We start from the raw sequence: 22,636 nt of genomic DNA, 5'->3' as shown, positions 1-22,636 counted from the left end.
ATAGATGTGAAGGCCAGCTAAACTTTCCATTAAATAGAATAGAGTAGAGTAGAGTAGAGTAGAGTAGAGTAGAGTAGAATAGAATAGAATAGAATAGAATAGAATAGAATAGAATAGAATAGAATAGAATAGAGTAGAATAGAATAGAATAGAATTAACCAGGTTGGAAAAGACCTTCAAGATCGTGAAGTTGGGTTCCCCGCATGCTGGTTTGTATTTATGCCTAGGAGAAGACCAATATGATAGTGTCAGTGTAATTGTCTCCATAACTTGTTTGGTAGTCTTGATTTGAAAATTTCTGGTTTGGAGCTGTGTGGCCTTCTGAAACTTTAGGGGCATGCTGTCTTTCAGGTCACTACCTACCCGAATGTCTCAACACATCAAATCAGTTGGCCACCATGATCCAACTTTTCTAATGCCTTTTTGTGTTGACCACGCCAGTCTGAGAGAGCCCCTCCCCTTGCTTGTCTTCCCAAGCTGCACTGAATGTCTATTACATATCTTCACTTTCAAGGCTTGATTTCCCAACTAGCACATCCCTGGGTCACCACCATCTCTTGCACGCTCACGAAACTTCTGCTTCCACCTTCAGTCAGCCAATTTTCTGGTCTCCATTGCTTGTTCATTAAGATTTCATACAAGGGCCTCTGTTTTCTTCCCTGTTGCCTTGTTAAAGTTTCAAACAAATGTCTCTCTGTTTTCTTTCCTGCTGTCTTTTGTGCTCAAGATGCATCCCCTGCAGCCAAATCCAAACTTGTCTTATTATTTGCTGTCCAACCCTCCCTGAAACTACTCTTTATAATGCTATCTATAAAAGACTGGATAACTGCTTGTGGGTGTGTTGCAGTGACTGCCTGTCCAGCTGACTACTATTTTCCTTTATTTCCTTGTATTTCCTTCCTGCCCACATGTGCCTGGGATATTTTTTCTCCCATTAAGCCTCCTTTCTTTGTAGTTTAGACCAATTTCTTGTACTGTACTTATACAGCACATACCACAATACAAGCCTGGCCTGTGGCTTGGGCTCTTGGACATGATGGTGGTTTATATCAGGTGGATCCCCATGTTGCCTGTTGCTAGCCCTGGTTAGTGCAGGACACATATTCCTTAGTCCCCATACAAAGCTGTACATCCTCCAGGAACTCTCACTGGAGTCCAGCCCTACAAATCTGAGACATAATCTGCAAAATTTGGAGGGGTTTTACAGCAAGGAAACACCCCACTGCAGCACATAGAGGGCATAGGGTCAAGACTTTCCCTGATGCAAAAGGACAAAATGCCATCCCAGCTAGTGGAGACACAATCATGGTCCATTGGCAGAAAATGTGCCCCTCTGCAGGTGGATAAATGCTGTGAGGTGGTTTGAACCAGTCACTGTGGGCTCATGGCTGTCATGAGCAACTAGATCAGCAGTGGGAAGAGGGAAGGAGAAGGACTAAGGGGAAGGGAGAAAGAAGCGAAGCGAAGCGAAGTGAAGAGAAGCGAAGAGAAGAGAAGCGAAGCGAAGAGAAGCGAAGCGAAGAGAAGAGAAGAGAAGAGAAGAGAAGAGAAGAGAAGAGAAGAGAAGAGAAGAGAAGAGAAGAGAAGAGAAGAGAAGCAAAATGCATTGTTTGGAGCTTTGGCCAATTATGTTTTAAAAACATGAATGCGTTTTTTCTACCTCAGTGGAACATAGAAATTCTGTACAAGTATTTTAAAGATAAGTACTAGTTAAGTAGCCCCCAAATAATAATATTTTCTTTGAGCTTTGTAGTTCTCTTAAGTTAAATCCATTAGTAGATTAGGTTTTGCCAGCACTATTCATGGATATTTGATCCTTGAATCCTTTCAAGAAAATCAATGCGTGGCTTTCCAGCTAATTAGCATAACGTTAATAAAATGCATAACGCAGCCAGGATTGCCGAAACCCCACACTTTGTCTTACGAAGTCTGCGGAGAAGGTCAACAAGTACTTTCAGTGCATTGCAGGGCAGCTGGCCCGGGGCGCGGGGGCTACAGCCCCTGGGCGCCGAGGGGCTCGGGGAGCGGCGGGCACCGGGCGGACAGGGGCGGCCTCCCCTTCCCTACTTTCCAGTCCCCTCCCAGCTTGCTTCTGCAAATCAAAGCCGCCATCTGCTGTGACAAGTGTTCCCATTCACCTTTTCCCTCTTATCTGCTCCCTCGCAGGGAAGTGCTCTGGAGGCTGACAGCCTAATCTCCGTGCTGATGCTGCAGTTCTGCAGCCGCCACCCCCCTCCCCGTCCTCCCCACGCCTGTCCTCCGTTAGCGGCGGGGGGGACGAGGCAGCACGGCGGCAGGGGAAGGAGCTCCGGGGTCCTGGGAGAGATCTGGTGGTCCTGGAGTGCAGGACAAGGAGGACATGTGGAGGTACTCCTCTGCTCCCCATCATCTCTCAGCATCCCTGGGTGTTTGCTCCTTGCTATGTTACTCCCATTTTTGAGGCAGATGCTGGGGAGGGTAAACCCTGATTGTTTTTCCCTTCACCCTCTTTCCTGCAAACTTGCATAGCTCACTGGCATTTCTCATTTGTTGAGAGGAAATCATTTGGGTGACTGAGAAGCTTAAGCTAAAATATGTAACAGGCCCAAATAAATCACTGCAGTAATGGCAATGCAGCAGATCGCAGAAATGCTGGGGTAAATATTTTTTTCTTTTCCTCCCAGTCAGCTCATGCTGACACGTCTGTGGTTGCATAGGTGTCAACAGAGAGAGAATTATTTCCCTGCATGAAAGAAACCTGAGAAGTGAAAAAAAAAAAAAAGATGGAGAAAGGGATAAGAAGCTCCTGTGAGTATTTTTTTTTTCCTGCTGCAAGGAGGAAAAAAATCTCTTTGTTTTGTTCTCTTGTCTGGATATGACATTCTGCACTGTTTTCCTTCTATTCTTTCTTAGTCAATTTTACAAGCTATGGTCATTTCACATAAGTATGTCTCTGGCAGGCTGTGCCAACGGCTGCCAGCATGGGCAGGCAGCAGCAGCTCCATCCTCAGGGCTTCACCCATGCGATCCCTCAGCCTTCTCAGGAGGGTATCGAGTGATTTCTTGGGAGTTAATGCTGATTGCTTGAGAGTTAATGCTGCTTTATTGTAGAATAAATTCCACTCTCTCAGCTTTTTGCACCCTTTGGCCCAAACCCTGCTGTCTCAGTCTCCCTGCACAGCAGCACAATAAGGTCTTTCTGTTCGTTTGAACCATTGGAAGATAAAAGAACTTTCCAACTTCACTAAAAGTGAGGAGCAAAATAACTTTCATTAGAAGTAAAATTATTAGTTACCAGTAACTGGCAGAACAATGTTACTAGATGGGTTTACAGGAGCTGTAGATACTGAGAGAAAATTGAAAGTGTGCAGTAAGCCTGCCTTTGTCACTGCTGACCTTGGCTTGAAACTGACTGCAGGTTTTGTTGCCTTTTGGCTCTTGTAGGTGCTTCATCCATTGGAACGTGTTGCATAATGCTCTTTTCTTGAGAATCACAGAATCATAGAATCAACCAGGTTGGAAAAGACCTCAGAGATCATCAAGTCCAACCTACAATCAATACTTAACCTTTTCATTGATCACCTAACAATATTTGAGCTGATGCAAAAACGTTTCCATTGTTCAAAGCTCCTGAAGACTGTGAGGAACTTTACAATAACTTGATAAATTCAGGTCAGTAGATTCCTCAAAACTAAATGCAAATAGTGAAAAAAGGTGAAGGACACCCATGAAAGCAGTTTTCATGAATCACCGATGTTAGTCTGTTAGTGTCTCTCCTCCAAAAAAACCCAAACAAGGCAAGTAATGTACTACAATGAATGGCATTAAAAAAGAATCAGCCACCCTTGTCTTCAGTGAGAGAAGGAAATTTAGTCTAGCCTGCAAAATTTGTCACTTCATCCAATTAAATAAAAAGGCAAACCAAAAACTCAAGATGAAAGGTGAAAGGATCTGCAATTTGAAAGGACTGAAGTTGGCTATGGAAGTTGTTAGGGATATGGAAAGGTAACCTTAGGGGGGAAATGCATGAAATCTAGAGCAGAGAAGGGGCTTGTAAGGGGCTCACAGAGGTGTGTGACCCAGAGGATACCTAAAGGGCAGCTCTGCATGGTATTAAAGGTGATTTAATCTATCTATGCCATAAACCGTTATGCTCCATGGCATAACTCACAGACCCACTGTCTAGCTTCAGAAGACACTTTTCAAGTGGCAAGTTACTTCAGAACTGCGTACTATAAATTACCTTGCCTTCTCATTGGGACTGCTCATACTGGTCACTTGTGGAGGCCCAATACTTGCCTACACTGATCATCTATTATGGGATAAAATTACAAATCTCTGTGCCACACCTCCAAGGGTTCTCAGTGAATAAAGTCCTTGAAAAAGGTTCCTAATACCCTGTCACATAAATATTCTTGAAAACTGTCTTGAGGACTTCTGCCCATATACTTGGCACTTAATCCTAGTGCACTCTACTCATGTGGGCAAAACCATTTGAACAAGCTGGCAAATCTGTACGGGAGTAGAGGGATCTGCATTCAATGTGTGCTTAAAAGGACTTTTTTCCCAGTAAAAGAAGATGCATGTGGCTAGTAACAGTGTGAAAGTGCTGAGCAGTGCATTTAGTGAGCAAGAAACGTATGGACAGAAGTTTTCTGTGTGACTAGATGGGATTGTGATAAAGTGCCACAGCTCCATTACTCTCACTGCCATGCCGGGTTCTTGTTCACTGGTTTGTTTAGGTTAACACCTGCAACGTTGCTAGAAAGCAATTCTCTGCTTATTCCTGATTCAGCTGTTCTTGCCTGTGCTGGACTATGCAGTCTGGGGTCAGAGTGGCTGGAGAGTGGCCAGGCAGAGAGGGACCTGGGGGTACTGGTCGATGGTAGGCTGAACATGAACCTGCAGTGTGTCCAGGTGGCCAAGAGGGCCAATGGCATCCTGGCCTGCATCAGGAACGGTGTGGCCAGCAGGAGCAGGGAGGTCATTCTGCCCCTGTACACTGCACTGGTTAGGCCACACCTTGAGTACTGCATCCAGTTCTGGGCCCCTCAGTTTAGGAAGGATGTTGACTTGCTGGAATGAGTCCAGAGAAGGGCAACAAAGCTGGTGAGGAGTTTGGAGCACAAGCCCTATGAGGAGAGGCTGAGGGAGATGGGGTTGCTTAGCCTGGAAAAGAGGAGGCTCAGGGGAGACCTGAGTTGCTCTCTACAACTATCTGAAGGGGGGCTGTAGCCAGGTGGGGGTTGGTCTCTTCTCCCAGGCAACCAGTACCAGAACAAGAGGACAGAGTCACAAGCTGTGCCAGGGGAAGTTCAGGCTCGTGGTGAGGAGAAAATTCTTCACAGGAAGAGTGATTTGCCACTGGAATATGCTGCCCAGGGAGGTGGTGGAGTCGCCGTCATTGGAGGTGTTTAGGAGGAGACTTGATGGGGTGCTTGGTTGCATGGGTTAATTGATTAGGTGGTGTTGGACGATGGGTCGGATGCGATGATCTTGAAGGTCTCTTCCAAGCTGGTCTGGTCTGGTCTATTCTAGTATTCTATTCTATTCTATTCTATTCTATTCTATTCTATTCTATTCTATTCTATTCTATTCTATTCTATTCTATTCTATTCTATTCTATTCTATTCTATAATAAAAGGACAGGGTGGGAATATGGTGAGCTCTGGCTAGTGTGGCTGGAATGGAGGGGAAAGCATGAGACTAGAACACCTCCACTCTGTGTGTGTGTGTGTGTGCCTTGCAGTGCTTTGGGAGCATTATCAGCCATACATAGCTTTGGGGGTTGACTCTTTGCATGTGACAGATACAGGCAGCTTTTCAGATGGGCTTGTTCTCACGCAGTGGTGTTTTGGTCATGGCTTGGGCGGTCTAGCACATCAACAATAGTTATGTGATGAGGGAAGTTGTGGCCCAGCCCTATGGCTAGAGCCGAGGGAGCTGCTGGGTATCTGCAAGAATGAAGGACATTTTTTGTTGTGTTTCAGGAAGCTTCTCTACCTTGAACTTACTGGCAAAGGTTAGACTAAACTTTCTGTGCTGATTAATAAAGCTTTTGTGGATGGGGTCCAAGCCAAACCTGTGAACAGTCTCTATCTCTGAATTTCAGTTTGTTACAGCATTCACATTAACTTGTAGATAATGTGCTCATAAAGCATTAATCTAATACTCTGAATTTATGAAGCAGTTGCAGTTGAATTAATATCTTTTTACAATAAAGTCTTATTTTGATACCCCTTATGCTCAATTCCCTGAAAAAAAAATCTCCTTTCTACCAAAAATTTGCATATCTGGTTTTTAACAAGCCTGGTAGAACTGTTTGACGGAAAGTATGAAGTAGATTAGTGAAGGTATTTCACAGGCTTAGGCATGTAAAATGAGCTGCAGTACGTATTTTGCAATAATTTCCTCCATTTTTAACCCATGTCTCAAAAGTTGTCATGGTTTGGAAGTGTGAGCTGTGAAATGCAGATTGCAGAAGATACATCCTGTTGACTTTGAATTTAAATCAGTTAGACGTGCAGTAGCTCACCTTGTGAGTTTAGGAAGAAGTCAGTTTAAGGCTTGAAGATAAATTTGGCACACATTTGCAAAGGTGAAGCTGCAGGATCTGTCAGCCAAGCATCTTAATAGAAAGACAAGTTAAACTCTGCTGGGACATCCTAAACTAAGGTGACACTGGAGGCAGAAGCCTGTATAATCCTAATGTTGAATGTATTTGGGTTCACTTCTGATTTTTGGAGGCAGAATGTCAGTCTGGGACCTTTAGACTTCTCTCTTGAACCTTATTCCAATATTTTTTCTTATGTGCAGGAAATACCTGAAGGTCATTCACTAGAATGAACTACATCTCAGAAAATTAGATTAAAATCTCTACCAACAGGGAGCAGACCCAGTAGATTCAGCTGACTCTAGGCCTGTCCACACTTTTAGGTAACTCAGATGAGACAGGTCATCGGGATCATTTGTACCTTGCTCAGCTTTGGGAGGGTTCAAGAAAAACTTTGTACATAGAGCAGATCTACAATAAGAAGAGACTTGAGATGTCTGAAGAGTTACGTGCTTGTTAGGTAAGTATATTCCAAAACTAAAACACTTTTTTTATGATGGGAAGGACATAGATGTAATTTTTCTATTGCACTGAGGTGGTGTTGTGCTAATAAACTGGGAGCAAAGTCTGAGCATTGCAGGATTTGTCAACAAATTGGTTACCCATCCTGTTTTGTTTATCAGAGACCTATTAGGTTCGGGTTTTCAGTAAGGTAGAATTATGAGACAGGGGTATAAATGTTATTTTTCTGTGATTTTAATGAGTCCCTTTAAACCTTCAGGTTGACTTCCTCAAAACGCTTCAGGAATTTTCAGCAAAGCTGTCGATTACATTCACTATCAACAGGAGAAAATAAAAACACAGCTTGGCAAGTTAGTTTTGTGATTATATGTATATATTCTTAATATCCAGATAGGCTCCTAATCCTACTGATTTTTTCTTTCTTTGTTTTTTTTTTCCCTTTATTTTTTGCTTCAGTCATATCTTCTGAGTTAGCTCCAGAAGCTACTTGCATGTTGTATACAAGTAAATAAATCCTTTTATCAGTTTTCAATTGAATGCTTTTCAATATTTTTTTTTTAAGCTATCTCTTGTTCTTTCATTATGAGAAACAGTAGATAACACAGAAATAGAATTATTTTGTGTCACACAGGCTAGTAAGTCCCTGGTTTTGTTGCTTCTCTAAACTAGAAGTCCTTTTCTTTTCTGTCTCTCTTCCTATGGAAACTTTCCTCATATCTCTAATAATAGAGCACTGAATTACACAATGATGAACTGAAACAGGATGCTTCCTGTTGTGCAATTAGCTTTGATGAGTGGGTCTGCCAATACTATCGACTATCAATTGTCAGTTTATATCAAGTACTTGAGGTTCAGGGTACATGGATGGGGTAGACTGACACTCTTCCTGGCGGGAAAAGGCCTAGAGGGATTTGCTTATCTAATTTTGGAGGATGGTAAGTGGCAGTGTTGAAGGGGCGAGGTGCCAACTTCCTTCAAAGAAGTAATTGTTGAGCACTTTCATAATAAATCATCTCTTGTTTCTCATAAATTCACCAGTGTTTGTTCCCTCTCTTCTTTTCCCAGTGGGAGGATTGGGCTAAGTAATACCAGCATTATCTGAGCTTTTTACCTTTCATAACCCTAGCGAGGTTGGTGAGTGCTGTGGGAAGCCTGTGGGAGTGGTGCTGGCCACACTGTTCAATAACACTGCAGAGGGTCATGTTGGTTGTGCTGACTCTTCAGGGCCTGGGGCAGCTGGGCACAGCAGGCTTGTCCATTGTGGAAATGCACACACTTCCTGAGAGAGTACAAATTTGGTGACTGTGGCATTAGTATGAGTTTGATGCTGGGCTGTAGTTAGCCCAAGACTTTCCTTAGGATCATCTACCGTCCCCAGTGTTTTCATCATCATCCACCTCTGCCTATCCCACTCAGCCTGTCCCAGTGGTCCAGCACCACTCAAACCCCTATCCCTTATCCAGGTGCTTTCCTTCCCTGTGACTCATCATTCCCTGTGGTATCTTGGTTCTCCATTGAGTCCCCAAACAACGCTTCATTTGCCTTGTAACGAAAGCATTCAGATATGCAGAACTACTGTAAACCACAGGTTTTGGAAGGTACTTTGAAAGAATATTTGTCCTGGAATAGTTCATTTGTCCTGGAATAGTTGGAAGTCACACTTGATTTTAGTAATAATTTCCATCTTTACCTGGTGTTCTGGTGACAAAGTATGGCCAAGTGGGACATGGCTTCATGATGAATTGTAGCATCAGGAAGGATCACAAAGGTGGATTGGCAAAGGCTCCAGGGAGACCTTATTGCAGCATCTTGGTACATTTCACAGAGGACAAGGTGTAATGGTTTTAAACTAAAAAAGGGTAGATTTTGACTAGATATAAGAAGAATTTTTGTACAATGACTGGTGAAACAGTGGGTCAGGTTGCCCACAGAGGTGACAGATGCCCCATCCCTGGAAACAACCTAGGTCAGGTTGGATGGGGCTCTGAGCAACTTGATTTAAAGATGTCCCTGCTTACTGCAGAGGGGTTGGACTAGATGACCTTTAAAGGTCCCTTCCAACTCAAATCATTCTGTGATTCTGTGATTTTTTAAATGTTGTCTGGGCTTTTGATAAGACCAATAGCCCTACCTTGTTGCTCTGCCCTCCAAAGATCTACTTTTGGGGCAAATCTGTGCTCAAATTATGAATACTTGCTTCCCCTAAGACTCTTCCTTCTCATAAACTGGGTGAGCAGACTGCTCCTCTTGCCTCTTTACTACTTAGAGAAACATCAAAAGTAGTCTTGACTAAATAATGTAGACACCAGCAGAGACAGTTCTATTGTGAATTTGAATGAATGAAACAAGATTTAGTTTTGTTTAACTTCTGTTATCCAGAAACAAACACTGCTTTGATCTGTCATGAGTAAAACAGTGATATCGAGGTCACTTGAAGTCAGAGCTTCTGGGTCCTATGCTGTGTATTTGAAGAAATGTCTACAGGTTTTTATTCCTGTGGATGTAGACAAATGTAGTTTCTAGTTTTCCCCCTGAGTGTGTTGGCTTAAGTACATAAACGCATAAAGGCCAGAAAAGAAACACAAAAATGTCACTATTGCCCCCTGTATAACCCTGGTAGAAGTAGCTGCGGGAGTGGCCCTTTTGTACATCATCTCAGGCTTCCTAGCTCTGTGGGTATATTCTTATAAGGATCACTAGAAAGAGGAGTTACTGCATAGAAAATAAATGTGTGTATGTGTGTGAGAAAGGCAGGAAGGGAAAGCTGTTTAAAATTAGTATTTTAAATCTTTTGTAACTCGCAAGCAAATCAAAACACCTTATTGTATGAATAATATAGAGAGATAATAGTATAAATACATGATACATTTCTATATCTGCACACCCAGAGAAAGACAAATTGATTAATTCCCATAATTTTTCTCATTCAATTGCTGTAAAAATCTCTCTTCTCCCGCATCTGTCATCATAGGATGTGAAATACGAATAGGCAATTGATAGCAATATCCAGGTTGACTGCAGGGAGGTTTCATGCTTTTCACTGGCCTGTGGCAAAAAATAGATCTCTGACAAAATGGGGGAAAATTATCACCTTTTGCTCGCTAATTTTCCTGTTTTTTAATTTTCCTGAGATCTTCTTTGATAGTTTTGTTTGCTGTTTTTCTTCTACCTCAACTTGTCTTTCCAGAGTTGTGGGGAAAAGCAAAAGAAAGCATGGGAAGAATCAGGCTTTATTCACCCCTAATTTTAACACAAATCTTCAGTGAGAATGGTGAATGAGTAAGTTTGTCCCAGCACTGTCAAAAGGAAACATTACTAGAAGCTGTTAGAATTTTTGAGGAATTTGAATTGTCACTGCTTGCAAGGGAGCAATCAGCTGTTGCAATAGAATGAAGCAAGGTTTCTTTTTCCTGGCTGTTGATGTTGAAATACTGGCACTGTTCAGCTGCATTCTGAAGTACTTCACTCCTAAGGCACAAGATTTCATGGAATCGCAGAATCATAGAATCAATAAGGCTGGAAAAGACCTGAGATCTTCAAGTCCAACCTGTCACCCAACACCTCATGACTAACTAAAACATGGCTTCAAGTGCCACGTCCAATCCCCTCTTGAACACCTCCAGGGACAGTGACTCCACCACCTCCCTGGGCAGCACATTCCAATGGCCAACAACTCTTTCTGTGAAGAATTTCTTCCTAACCTCCAGTCTAAACCTCCCCTGGCACAGCTGGAGACTGTGTCCTCTTGTTCTGGTGCTAGTTGCCGGGGAGAAGAGACCAACCCCCAGCTGGCTACAACCTCCCTTCAGGTAGTAGTAGAGAGCAATAAGGTCTCCCCTGAGCCTCCTCTTCTCCAGACTAAACAACCCCAGCTCCCTCAGCCTCTCCTCATAAGGATTGTGCTCAAGACCTCTCCCAAACCTCATTACCCTTCTCTGGACATGTTCAAGTGTCTCAATATCTTCCTTAAATTGAGGAGCCCAGAACTGGCCACAGTACTCAAGGTGTGGCTTAACCAGTGCTGAGTACAGGGGCCAAATGAATCCTCAGTGTAGCTATCATTTTCTGTGGAAAAGACTGAATTCAAGAGCCCTGGAGAAACTCATTGCTTTAGTACAGAGGTATCACCTGATCTTTGCTTTTAACATTTATGTTCCTCAGTTGAGAAACCAATTGTTCGGCTTTTAACCAGTGAGGACACAGATTAAACTCTGACAAACCAAAGCACTTAATGGGGAATAGCCTTGGAAACCTGTGTACACATGTTTGTGCTTGGGAAGGTGTCTGCATTTTGTGCAACCCAATTTCTAAAGAGATGGGAATCATTAATTCTGAAAATAGAGTGTAAATACTGTGTGACACTGCACTGTTCCTGTTGCACCACAGGCTGCAGTGCTGCTTGCTATGATCTTTGCAAAATGATCCATGACCCAGAGATTTCAGTGTCCTTACTGGTGCACATTACAGGTGCTGCAGAGAGTTGTGTATGTATGCAAGTGAATTTTGATGTTTGATCATATATGGTGAAGTGCATGTGATTTTAGAGACAGGACACATTTGTGCTTGGCAAATAAAAGTTGTTAGAATGCATAGTGTTCTTTGCCAGATGTTATGGGGGATATTAAACAGAAGCCTGAAAACTATTATTATTAGGTAATGTGCAATGCCAGAAGAGAAACTTTCCTTACCCTTCCCCTTGTCCTGTGATGAGCTATTTACAGCTGTCCTTACCTTGCATAATTTTGGCATTAGGTTTGACACCAAACACTTACATCCTGAGGTGGATCTTTGACAGACTTTAATATGCCAAAATGACATGGGCTTCCTGTCATCCATTTTAAATCACTCTTCTACCCATGCATAAAAAAGGCTCCATCCCAGTCTTTGATGGCCATAAGCAAAACATGGCTGGTCCAAGTCTAACCCTCGTCTGTGTGGCACCGCATTGTCTCCACGACTGGGTGTGATAGATTTTTCACTCTCCTTTAATAAACTTTTGTTTGCAATTCAGTAAATGTGCCACTCACAGCTGAAAATAAATTAGCCCAGAGCAACAGCAGCATGAACATTTTCTTTTAAAAGTGTGTACCTTTTCTATACACATATATATACACCTATGTATACACATACCTATAAATAAAATAGAAAGGCTGTATGAACAGGTCAAGTGCCTAGCTAAGATTAGAAAAAAAATCCCCTTCACTGCTAAATGGCATCTTGAACTCCATTTTCTTTCTGTGTTGTACATTTTCCCCCTCAGAGAGGGTGAAAACATAAAAGCAATACTGCAGACTGCGGCATGGGGGAGGGTTTTCTTCCTCACACTTTCTACTTCTGGCAAGCCACCTGAGAAGCTGATATGAGAAGGGCATTTTGAAATAAAGACATTGCTCTGACAGCAAATACAAATGAAATAAAATTGGCCTAAGGACCTGAATGGAGAGCTGAGAGTTGGCAACACACTAGTTCAGTACACCAGAGACACAGAACTAGCATAATTTGCAATGCAGTATGATGAAAGAAGAAAATATAACAAACACAGAGATTAAAATAGACTTTCTCCAGCCTATATATATCCACATTTTGCACTCAAGTTGAACCATAAACATAACAAGAGAAGTAAACCTGCACTTCTCACTTCTTTTGGAACAAAGCCCTTGGATGTAGGGATACACTGTGTCAGAATCTTGGGTGTGGGACTCCAGAAAGAACGAACTGAGGCTCTGACAATTAGTGGATGATGTCTTCTTTGTGGGCAACTCTGGAAACAGCCACCACCAGCCATGTTAAACCATCTCTCTAGTCACTGGATGGATAAACAGGCTTTGTGGTTGAAGAGGAGGAGTGCTTGAAAGAAAGTTGGAACTTGTAGAACATCACCTTCTGCATGCCATTGCTGCATTGTTAGCTTTTTTTGCCCTGTACATGTGCACACACATCCCTAGCTTCCTCCCAGTCCAATTACATTGTTTAGTGTAAAAACTCTTGAATTAAGGAGTGTTTGGCTTTTCATGTTTGTACAGCATTTATAGCCAGAAGTGACCCTGTGTGTTGCCACAGAGCAAAGAGGAAAAAGAATCACAGAATTAACCAGGTTGGAAAAGACCTTCAAGATCATCAAGTCCAACCTATCACCCAACACCTTCTAATCAACTAAACCATGGCACTAAGTGCCTCATCCAGTCTTATTTTAAACACTCCCAGGGAAGGTGACACCACCGCCTCCTTGGGCAGCCCATTCCAATAGCCAATAACTCTTTCTGTGAAGAATTTCTTCCTAATATCCAGCCTAAACTGCAAAGTTGTTTTAGAATCATGGAATTGTTAGGGTTGGAAGGGACCTCAAGGATCATCAGGTTCCAACCCTGCCTTGCCCATGGCAGGGACACCTCACACTAGGTTAGGTTGCCCAGAGCCACATCTAGCCTGGCCTTAAAAACTCCTAGGGATGGGGCTTTAAACACCTCCCTGGGCAAACCATTGCATGGTGAAGAATTTCTTCCTAACATCCAATCTGAATCTACCCATTTCTAATGTTTTTTTTTCCATTCTCCCTGGTCCTGACATACCTGACACCCTAAAAGTCCCTCACCTGGCCCGTTTTTCCCCTCAAATCCCAGAGCACCTGGGCTCTGTTGGAGTCTCCTCCCACCCCAGGTGTGGCCACTTGGCCCTACCCACCCACTCCCCTTTTTAATCGCCCCCAGAGAAGACAGAAGCCCCAAGGTGAGCCCATCTGGGCTGAGGGATCCTCCTCTCGTTGCTGGTGAGTACCCATGGTGCACACTGGGTGATGGTGGTGGTGACAACAAAGGCCGGGGGGCCTGGTGGCCCCCCGGTTAGGTAGCAAGAGGGTTGATGGCTGCAATATCTGTCCTCCATTTCTTGATTTATCCTTCAGTCTATCTGGGTCAGAAATTGCTTTAAAAAGCTCCACGGTCCTTAGGTGTATGCCTAGAGATGCAAGTGAGATGAAGATGTAGCCTTGTTATGATAATCAGGTGTCAGATAGAAGGGAAAAACTTCTTAGCTTTTCCTCGTGTTTCTGAATTTTTGAGGTGAGAGTAATCTATCTCTAGGTATGACTGGACTATACAGGGACACATTGAAGTTCCATCCATCTTATGAATATGCAAGGCATGATATCTTCTATACTATATTAACTTGCCAGATAGGGTGATATGCTTGTGAGACGCTTTCTCCCAGAAACAAGAGGCTGAAATGGATTTTCAAGTCAGTTTCCTTGTAGGTATCCCTCTCTCTTCTATTTTTCCCCAAGGAAGGTTGATATAGACTTACCCTTTCCCTCCCTGATGGAATTATGTAAATACCATCTTATGCATGTTAGATATTATCTTCCAGAGTTGTATATTGAATCTTTCTGCAATCTATCCATTTGTATTTCTGTTGACATTGTCCTACTTGCCTAAAACAAACATGCTAGATGTATTTACATGCTATTACTTTCATTAGTTTATTCTGTAGGAGGCTTCTCTATTAAATATTTGCATATATATGTGCGTGATTTAAAAGTATGTTTAATTTTGAGTTTGGAAGAATTGCTCTCATACAGTCTATGGAAAATCCAATTGCAAAGACAAAGTCAACTGCTGCTAAATTGGAAACCACATTTTTCCTTCCTTTTTTTTTTCTTGTAATATTACAGAGACATGCAGATTCTAATTGAAACAAAATCTATCCTCTAGGTCATGATGGGTAGCTATTAACCATATCTAAAAAGGAAAATCTCCTGGATTTAATAAAAAAAGAACAAAACCCCAAGAAAATAAAACAAAGCCGACCAACAAACCACCATAAAAAAGCACTATCTATTTTACAGTATTAACTAATCAGCATTTAACTATATAGAGTCACAATCAACTGCGTTGGAAAAGACCTCAGGGGTCATCAAGTTCAACCTATTACCTAATACTTAACACCTCATGACAACTAAACCATGGCTTCAAGAGAGCAGCCAGGCAGAGAGTGACCTGGGGGTACTGGTCAATGGCAGGCTGAACATGAACCTGCAGTGTGCCCAGGCAGCCAAGAGGGCCAATGGCATCCTGGCCTGCATCAGGAACAGTGTGGCCAGCAGGAGCAGGGAGGTCATTCTGCCCCTGTACACTGCACTGGTTAGGCCACACCCTGAGTACTGTGTCCAGTTCTGGGCCACTCAGTTTAGGAAGGATGTTGACTTGCTGGAACGAGTCCAGAGAAGAGCAACAAAGTTGGTGAGGGGTTTGGAACACAAGCCCTATGAGGAGAGGCTGAGGGAGCTGGGGCTGCTTAGCCTGGAGAAGAGGAGACTCAGGGGTGACCTTATCACTCTCTACAACTACCTGAAGGGAGGTTGTAGACAGGCGGATGATGGTCTCTTCTCCCAGGCACCCAGTGCTAGAACAAGAGGACACAGTCTCAGGCCGCGCCAGGGCAGGTTCAGGTTGGATATTAAGAAGAAGTTTTACACAGAGAGAGTGATTGGGCATTTGAATGGGCTGCCCAAGGAGGTGGTGGAGTCGCCGTCATTGGAGGTGTTCAGGAGGAGACTTGATGGGGTACTTGGTGCCATGGGTTAGCTGTTTGGGTGGGTTGGATTGGTTGATGGGTTGGACGCGATGATCTTGAAGGTCTCTTCCAACCTGGTTTGGTTTATTCTAAAATAAAGTTTATTCTAAGAAGTGCCACATCCAATCCTTTGTTGAGCACCTGCAGGGATAGTGACACCACCACCTCCTCTTTCTGTGAAGAACTTTCTCCTCGCCTCGAGCCGAAACTTCCCCTGGCACAGCTTGAGACTGAACACCCAAGGGGTTAAAGAGTGAGCTTGTTCTCATTAACATGCAGGTCTGTTTATTTTCATATCCTCCAGAAGACATCATTTATTGGTCTCTAATGTTTTTCAGGTTTGTGCGACCCAAATATGAATAGTTTGACTTCTTTGCAAGAGGCATTTTGGCAAGTACTGAATTAGTTTTTTATGGTATTAAGTCAGCTGTAGAGAAAAATAAATAAATTGTTGATGTATCAGAGCCAATTACGGGCACTGGTTCATGTGCTGGATTCTGTGGTTTTCATTTAGATATTTAAATTATTCCAGAGCACAGTCTGTCATTCCAAGTCTTTGGATGCACTTAAAGCAATTGAAAATCCCGTTTTAACACAAAAGTCAAATGCTATTGCAATCCCTTTAAATATTGGTTACATTTAGATCGTGGTAGGATGTAAGTTTTAGTAGCAAATTTCACTTCACATTAAAGGGGTGCTTAAGCTACAGAGGAGAAAATACCATGAACTACAAATAGTAACAACAACTCTCTTTTGGGGGGCAAAAATCCTTGGGTTCAAAGGCCCTCACCATCCTTGCCTGCTGATATAAGTCACTTAAGTTTCTTCAGATGCAGAGCTTGATTGAACAGAGAGCAATTTGCAGCAAATCAGCGTAAGACACCCAGAATTATACAGTGTTCTCCTAAAGGGGGACTTTGCTATCAGCTCTGTCATACAAACTGTCCTTAGGAAGGAAACCAGCAATTCAAATAAACCAGTCATTAGTAAGTCTGAATCCTCCAAGTCATTAATTTTGAGTGGGAAGGGCAAGAGTAAAGCTATTGTCTGATTCTGTCAGTACAGTAAGAAAAAGAATATAGCGGTGGTATCTAATTCATCATGAATTTATGTACATTAGAAAAAGCAGGGACTTTGTCACAAGCATGCAAACTGTTACAAGAATTCAAACTATCACAAGGAAGCAGCTTCTTCAAGCCTAATGGGAAAAGCTCCAGCATGCTGAAGCATCAGTGCATTTATTTCTTATCATATATAGTCTAACCTATTTTTACATAGCCTGTCTGATTTTTCTGCTTTTCACATAGATACAAGAATTCCTAGGTTAGGATATAAAGGAAGGAGAAGCTTGTAAGAAAGAGCTGGGCAGCTGGTGATGGAGGTTATTAACTGAGGACAAAGCAGACATTTACAACAGTGGGGCAGAAAAGGGAGAATAAAACAGATCTCTAGTTATATTTTTCTGCTTTAGAAATATCACTTTGTCTATAGCAGTTCAAACACTGGGGGGGGGGGGGGGCAGGGGGGAACAACGCAAACAAGTAATAATATGAATGTTTAGGCTTCCCCTAGGCATTTTCCATGCTCTAGATATCCCCAGAATATAACAGAGCATCCTAGCTCACCACTGAATAATGTCTCAAATATGCCCTTCCCCTTGCTGGCTGGAGGGACTAATTTATGAAGAGAGATTAAAAGAATTAAATATAGATAGCTTTGCTAAGTGAAGACTACAGTGGGACAAAAGAATAGCCTACAAATACATGGATGGGGTAAATTCCTGAGGGAGGTGAATTATTTAGGACAATAGGGTGGGTTTAACTAAGGGTAATGGGATGAAATTAAGAATAGGAAAAATTAGGCTGAATATATAAAAAAATCCCTCCTGACAGCAAGATCTATTTGGTCATGGATGACTGTCCCTTGGGAGGTGATGAAAGACCCATCATTTAGTACGTTTAGAGGCAGTCTGACAAACCATCAGTTAATGCACTGTGGGAAACAACTTTCAGAGAAATATGTGAGAGCAGTTAGTAGGTATTGTTTTTTCCTTAATCTTTCTCTAATACATCTAATCAAACCAGTCCTCTAGCTCAGTGTATCAACTTTGCCAGCACCACACTTGGATGATGTGATGCCACTGACTGCCATGTGAGAGCCACGTGGTCATCATCATCCCCTTGTCCAGGCAGGGACTGGTATATCATGCAAAGCTTTCTCTTGGCATGGGTTTGTGTGGCAGGTCAAGGTGCATACAATAGCTACCTCCATCATAAGGCTTAGATGCTGCATTATCCTTTTTCTTCTTCACCTTTAAAATATTCCAGCACAGATGGCTTCATGTTGGGAGCTCCCTGAACCCCTAAATGCTTGAAACATGTCCCTCTCTTTAAAATGGGTGTTGGGAAGATGATAGTTGTTTCTGCCACCACCAGTGACAGCAGTAAGCTCTGCAGTTTAAGAATTGCATTGCATTTGAGTTTTAGTATCTGTTATGTAAAGGTAGTGATTTCATCTTAATTTCAGAAACCCAAGAGATGGGATTTCTGTAACTAGCTGACTGATTCTCTACCATCTTAGGTGCCTGGGCATAAATAAGGAGGAGTTACAGTACAATATGGCTTGTATATACTTTTTTCCCCCTTTTTTTTTTCTCCTCATTAGGACCACACTAAATAAGGAGATGTGAAATCCATTGCTTTTAAAGAAGTGCCACACGGAGCTACACTCGACATGGCTTTACTGGTTGTTCAGACCCTTGAAAGAGGAACAATGCGTTGTGATGTAAAGATGTGACTTTCTAGAACCATCTGATTTCCATTATATTGAAGAGCTCCATTTTGACACTTTAAAGTCATTAAAGCTTCCTACTTGAGATGTGGAATGTTTCTATATTACCTCTGCAAATCTCTCTCTCACCCCATCTCTATGTGACCCTGCTGATTCCCAAGGACTGTGCCACCACCCTGAGAGATGAATGCCCCGTGGAAAGGGGGCTTTGAGAAGGACCAGCCTCGCACAAAATTAATTCAGCTACTCCAGTTTGTCATTTTGCCCTTCTTTTGCAGGGGAAAAAAATACCAAAACCAAACAAAAACCCCCATGCTAGTGATTTCTTTTGACTTAAACTGGGCATTCAAAAAGCTGTTTTTATTAATGAATCATATTAAGCCATCAGTGAAAGGCTCCCTGACTCTGTTTAAATAACAGGCTATGATTCCTCCCTCCCGCACCCCCCTTCCCTTTGGCTCCACTGCTATTAATTGAGGAGTTTCTTTGTTTCTTTTCTAATGAAGCTAACAGAACACATCTGTCAGGTGCTTGTATTCTTCACCCGTCTATAGTATGTAATAGCCCAGCTGGAGGCTATAATGCTACACAATACCCCTGGCCGTTACAGCAACTATTTATTCCTGGGCTTTTCCTCAGATAGGGATTTGAAAAAAGTCTGAAATTTGGGCCTAATTGCTATTTACACAGCGATAGACACCTGTTCTAGCTGAGACACTGGCTCATGAATCCCACACCTGAGACCTTAGGGAAAGCGAAGGGGAAAATTTCAAGCAGCTGCCAGTCCAGTTGAGAAACAGAGAGCTTTTCTATGCAATATGTATGTACAGTACATAAATCCGTGCCTGTGTATTGCCATAGCTACTGTTTCATGGCCAAATGTTCATTTAAAGGCTTAACATATGCTGGTTGTGTGGACACATGTACACAACTGGGAGGAGAGAGTTTTCTGCCTTCACTTCTACATTTTTATTGGACTCTCCCAAATTCATTATGCCAGGATTTCTTTCTCTAAAGATCAGTGGCTGTGGGTTGCTGCCAGCCTCTGAACTTCCCCTCTCACCTCACGTCGTGCAGCACAATCACTCCATTTTCCCCTTGTTTATGCAAAGGATCCTGCTCTTCCTCTTTGTTTTTGTTCAGGGGAGTTTTTCTCCCCCGTGCACTACTCGGGAGCAGTAGTCCATGGCGATGGTGGCAGCGGAGGCTTTGTTGCTGTAAAGCTGCTAGCGGTGGGGGTGCAGAGTGAAAAAACACACATGAATCTAATGTGAGTTAGCAGCCTCTTCAATGCAGTTAAGAGCTCAAATTGATTAAAATGCAACTCGCTCTGAAAACTCACTGTTTATTGCCTCAGATGTTTGTCAAAGACATAGAGCTGAAGTGAAGGTTTCTTTCCTTTTCTCTCCTCTCTTGGTCATCGTCATTCTCTCCTCCCCCACCACCCCCCATTTGTTTCTGTTCAATGCCAAACAGTCCCATTAGTTAGGTGCAGGACTGAAATAAAGTGTTATTGCCCTGCCACCTCTCTTTTGTGGGAAGACTTTGAATTTCTTTAATCCAGTGATGCTCCATCATCCTGACCCCACCTTTACAACATTCTCTTTTTGTGGGAGGGGAGAGGTAAGGGACGAGGTTGCATAACTAACTGGGAAAATTGGTTTGTATGTCATGCAAAACACCTCTGAGAGCTGCTGAACATCAAATGCAAGAAGGGAAGGTGAGGAACAGGAAGGTTAATAGATGGATTTAGGGAAAAAAAAGGTGAGAAAAGCTCACGCAAGGGATGAAATGAGACTACTGAGCCAAGCCAAATATTCTACAGGCTTTTAAAAACATATATCAGAAAAAGGAAAGCAAGCCAAGGAACCAGCAGAGCTTTTGAGATGGAGTGGGGCACCCAGATTGGTGAGAGATAAAGAGGATACTGCTAATATTAATTATTTGCCGCAGGGCTCACTAAAGCAGTTCAGTAGCTGAGGACAGAAGCAGAAATTCATTTCCCAGAGGAGGAAGAAAGAAGTAGTGAGTGATCTCAGGGTCACTCCAGGACAGGTGATAATGAAATTAGAGTTAATGAAGATTAGGAAGACACCAGGCCCAGATGAGCTGCCATCCTAAGATTATGAAGATGATGCTGGTAATAAATGCTCCCTGTGCATGAAGAGGAACCCTAAAGGTAAAAGGAAACCATGGCTGCATATGATTTAACAGAAGGTTTGAGAAAATAATAAGCCTTAATATTTTTCTTCTAAAGACTGAAGTTTTAATAGCTACTGACTACCTAGGATCACAGACTTACCTTGACAATGCTGGCAGTGCACATTTTCTGTCTCTGGAATAGGCTCCAGATTAAAGGGAATAGGTAATATGGAATGGATTAAGTATAATTTCCTTGCTATTTGGCCCTGTATGACACTGGGACAACTTTCTTTATGATGAAATGAGATTCTTTCTTGCTACAAGAAAAGCCCAACTACATATGTACACATCTGTATATGCATTTATATGTTTCACTGAAGAAGATGAATGCTTGCCAACATAGAACACAAGAAAGAAGGTGAAAAGCAAAACTGGAAAGGTAACTCCCTTTTTCAGAAACAATAAAGTGATGACATGACAGCTCTGCCCCACCCCTGGCTTGTACTAGGGTGATTTAGGAGGACAGTGTCAGCAGCTGTAGCCTAGCCAGTGGGTAGGGACCCAGTGACAGTCTCCACTGTAGTGGCGCTGATTTTGATTGCCTGATATATTTTTATTTTCAGCAAGGCTGTGGCCTGCGGCAGCTCTGAGGACATGCTGTCTGTTCTGCTGTCTGTGTAGTCCCCTGGGGATGGGTTTGTGGTTACTTAATGTCTATGAAGAGAAGACTTGGAGTCTGTGATCCCTGATGGACAAAACTCCTGATAATTCACAGCAGAATACACAGGGTTTTGTTGGTTTTAAGTGCCATGACTGCATGCTAGTGTCCTACCCACCTCACCTGTGTTTCATTGGCGTGATGCTTTCACAGGTTTGGTCTGGACTTCGCAGTTTTGTCCTCGGTGTTAGACTCATCCACTGTTCCTCCATATTAATGTCAATATACTCCTTATTTGACAGCATCTCATACACAAACTGTTTGTTAAATTTGTTGTCTAACATGCCTTGCACGTGTTGCAGATCCAATTACCTTCCTTCCCATTTCTGTTATCAATGAAGTCTTCACCTCATCTACAGTAAGTCGGTCCTCAGGGCAATCCCTTGAAATGCTTTTCTACTGAGAAAGTTTTGTGGGAGAGTGACTTGATATTTTTTTTTTCTGGTAACCCAGTAAATTATTTCCATCTGAGAATGAAAATATTATGCTTTTGAGTAAATCATAGTAACCCTGTCATATAAATCATCTTTTTGTATGACGCTGTCTCCAAAGCTTTCCTGTTGTCTAGGTAAATAGTGCTCAGGTTCCTTACGCTGATTTTTGGCTGTTACTTTAGTAATGATCTCTCTTAACTTTTTTGGTCATAGATCTGCTTATGCTTTTGATTGTACTAAGCCCCATTGAATATTGCATTACTCCAGCTCTTGTAGCTGGTATCTTCCCTCTTATGGAAATCAAATTTACAGCTGTAAAGGGTTGTGGATTTTTTTATCATTAGTTCTGCATCCTAGTTTAGTAGTTTCTGATGTTTACATCTTTTTTTCCTATGTTATCTCTCTAAGCAAAATGACTATATCAGGAAAATGTAGTTGTTAAAATGCCTTTCCCAGCTTTATTTTCTTTGTCATAGGTTAAGCTTTTCTGTGTTACATATGCAAATTTCAGGGTGAGTAGCAGTGGCCTCAGCAAAAGTAAGTAGTTTTGTGGGCAATCATTGCAAGTTTAGGGTGACCAGATAGTCTATTTGATAATATCATCATTTTGATTTAGTTCATTATTAATGGGTTAAGTTCTAGATACAAGGGGAAAAAAGGAGTTAATAGATTTCAAAAGTTAGCTTTCTATGAAGGTTCTAGTTTCTGTTTGTAGGCAGGTAGAATAATTGGGAGCACCAAATTGATTTCCAGCTCTGGTTCTCAGATTTCTGCCTAAACATGGTTAAACATGAACCACAGGTTTCTTTCAACCTTTCCACCACCTTCTTTTTAATGAGAAATTGTAAGAAAAAATATATTATGGTTACTCAGCAGTATTTAAGTGAAATGATTTGCAAGACTTAATCACAGTTTAAAAACTGGACAGTT

General features: G+C 42.3%; 2 long non-coding RNA genes across 2 annotated transcripts; both read left to right on the top strand.

The window, feature by feature from the left end:
• The first annotated feature begins 2,260 nt into the window (after positions 1-2,260).
• LOC137452403 (uncharacterized) lies at positions 2,261-7,379 on the top strand. Its single transcript, XR_010990072.1, has 5 exons — positions 2,261-2,367; positions 2,664-2,787; positions 3,424-3,651; positions 6,916-7,052; positions 7,314-7,379. It is a non-coding gene; the product is annotated as an uncharacterized lncRNA (long non-coding RNA).
• Positions 7,380-13,785: 6,406 nt separating this feature from the next.
• Positions 13,786-18,913, top strand: LOC137452402 (uncharacterized). The gene is made up of 3 exons (XR_010990071.1): positions 13,786-13,820; positions 15,961-16,012; positions 18,287-18,913. It is a non-coding gene; the product is annotated as an uncharacterized lncRNA (long non-coding RNA).
• Positions 18,914-22,636: the final 3,723 nt, after the last annotated feature.

The sequence above is a fragment of the Melanerpes formicivorus genome, unplaced genomic scaffold (assembly GCF_026170545.1).
Source record: "Melanerpes formicivorus ecotype bairdi unplaced genomic scaffold, bMelFor1.0.p_v2 SCAF_53, whole genome shotgun sequence".
NCBI lineage: Eukaryota > Metazoa > Chordata > Aves > Piciformes > Picidae > Melanerpes > Melanerpes formicivorus.
The sequence above is the reverse complement of the archived record's forward strand: the minus strand, read 5'-3'. Positions and strand labels throughout refer to the sequence as shown.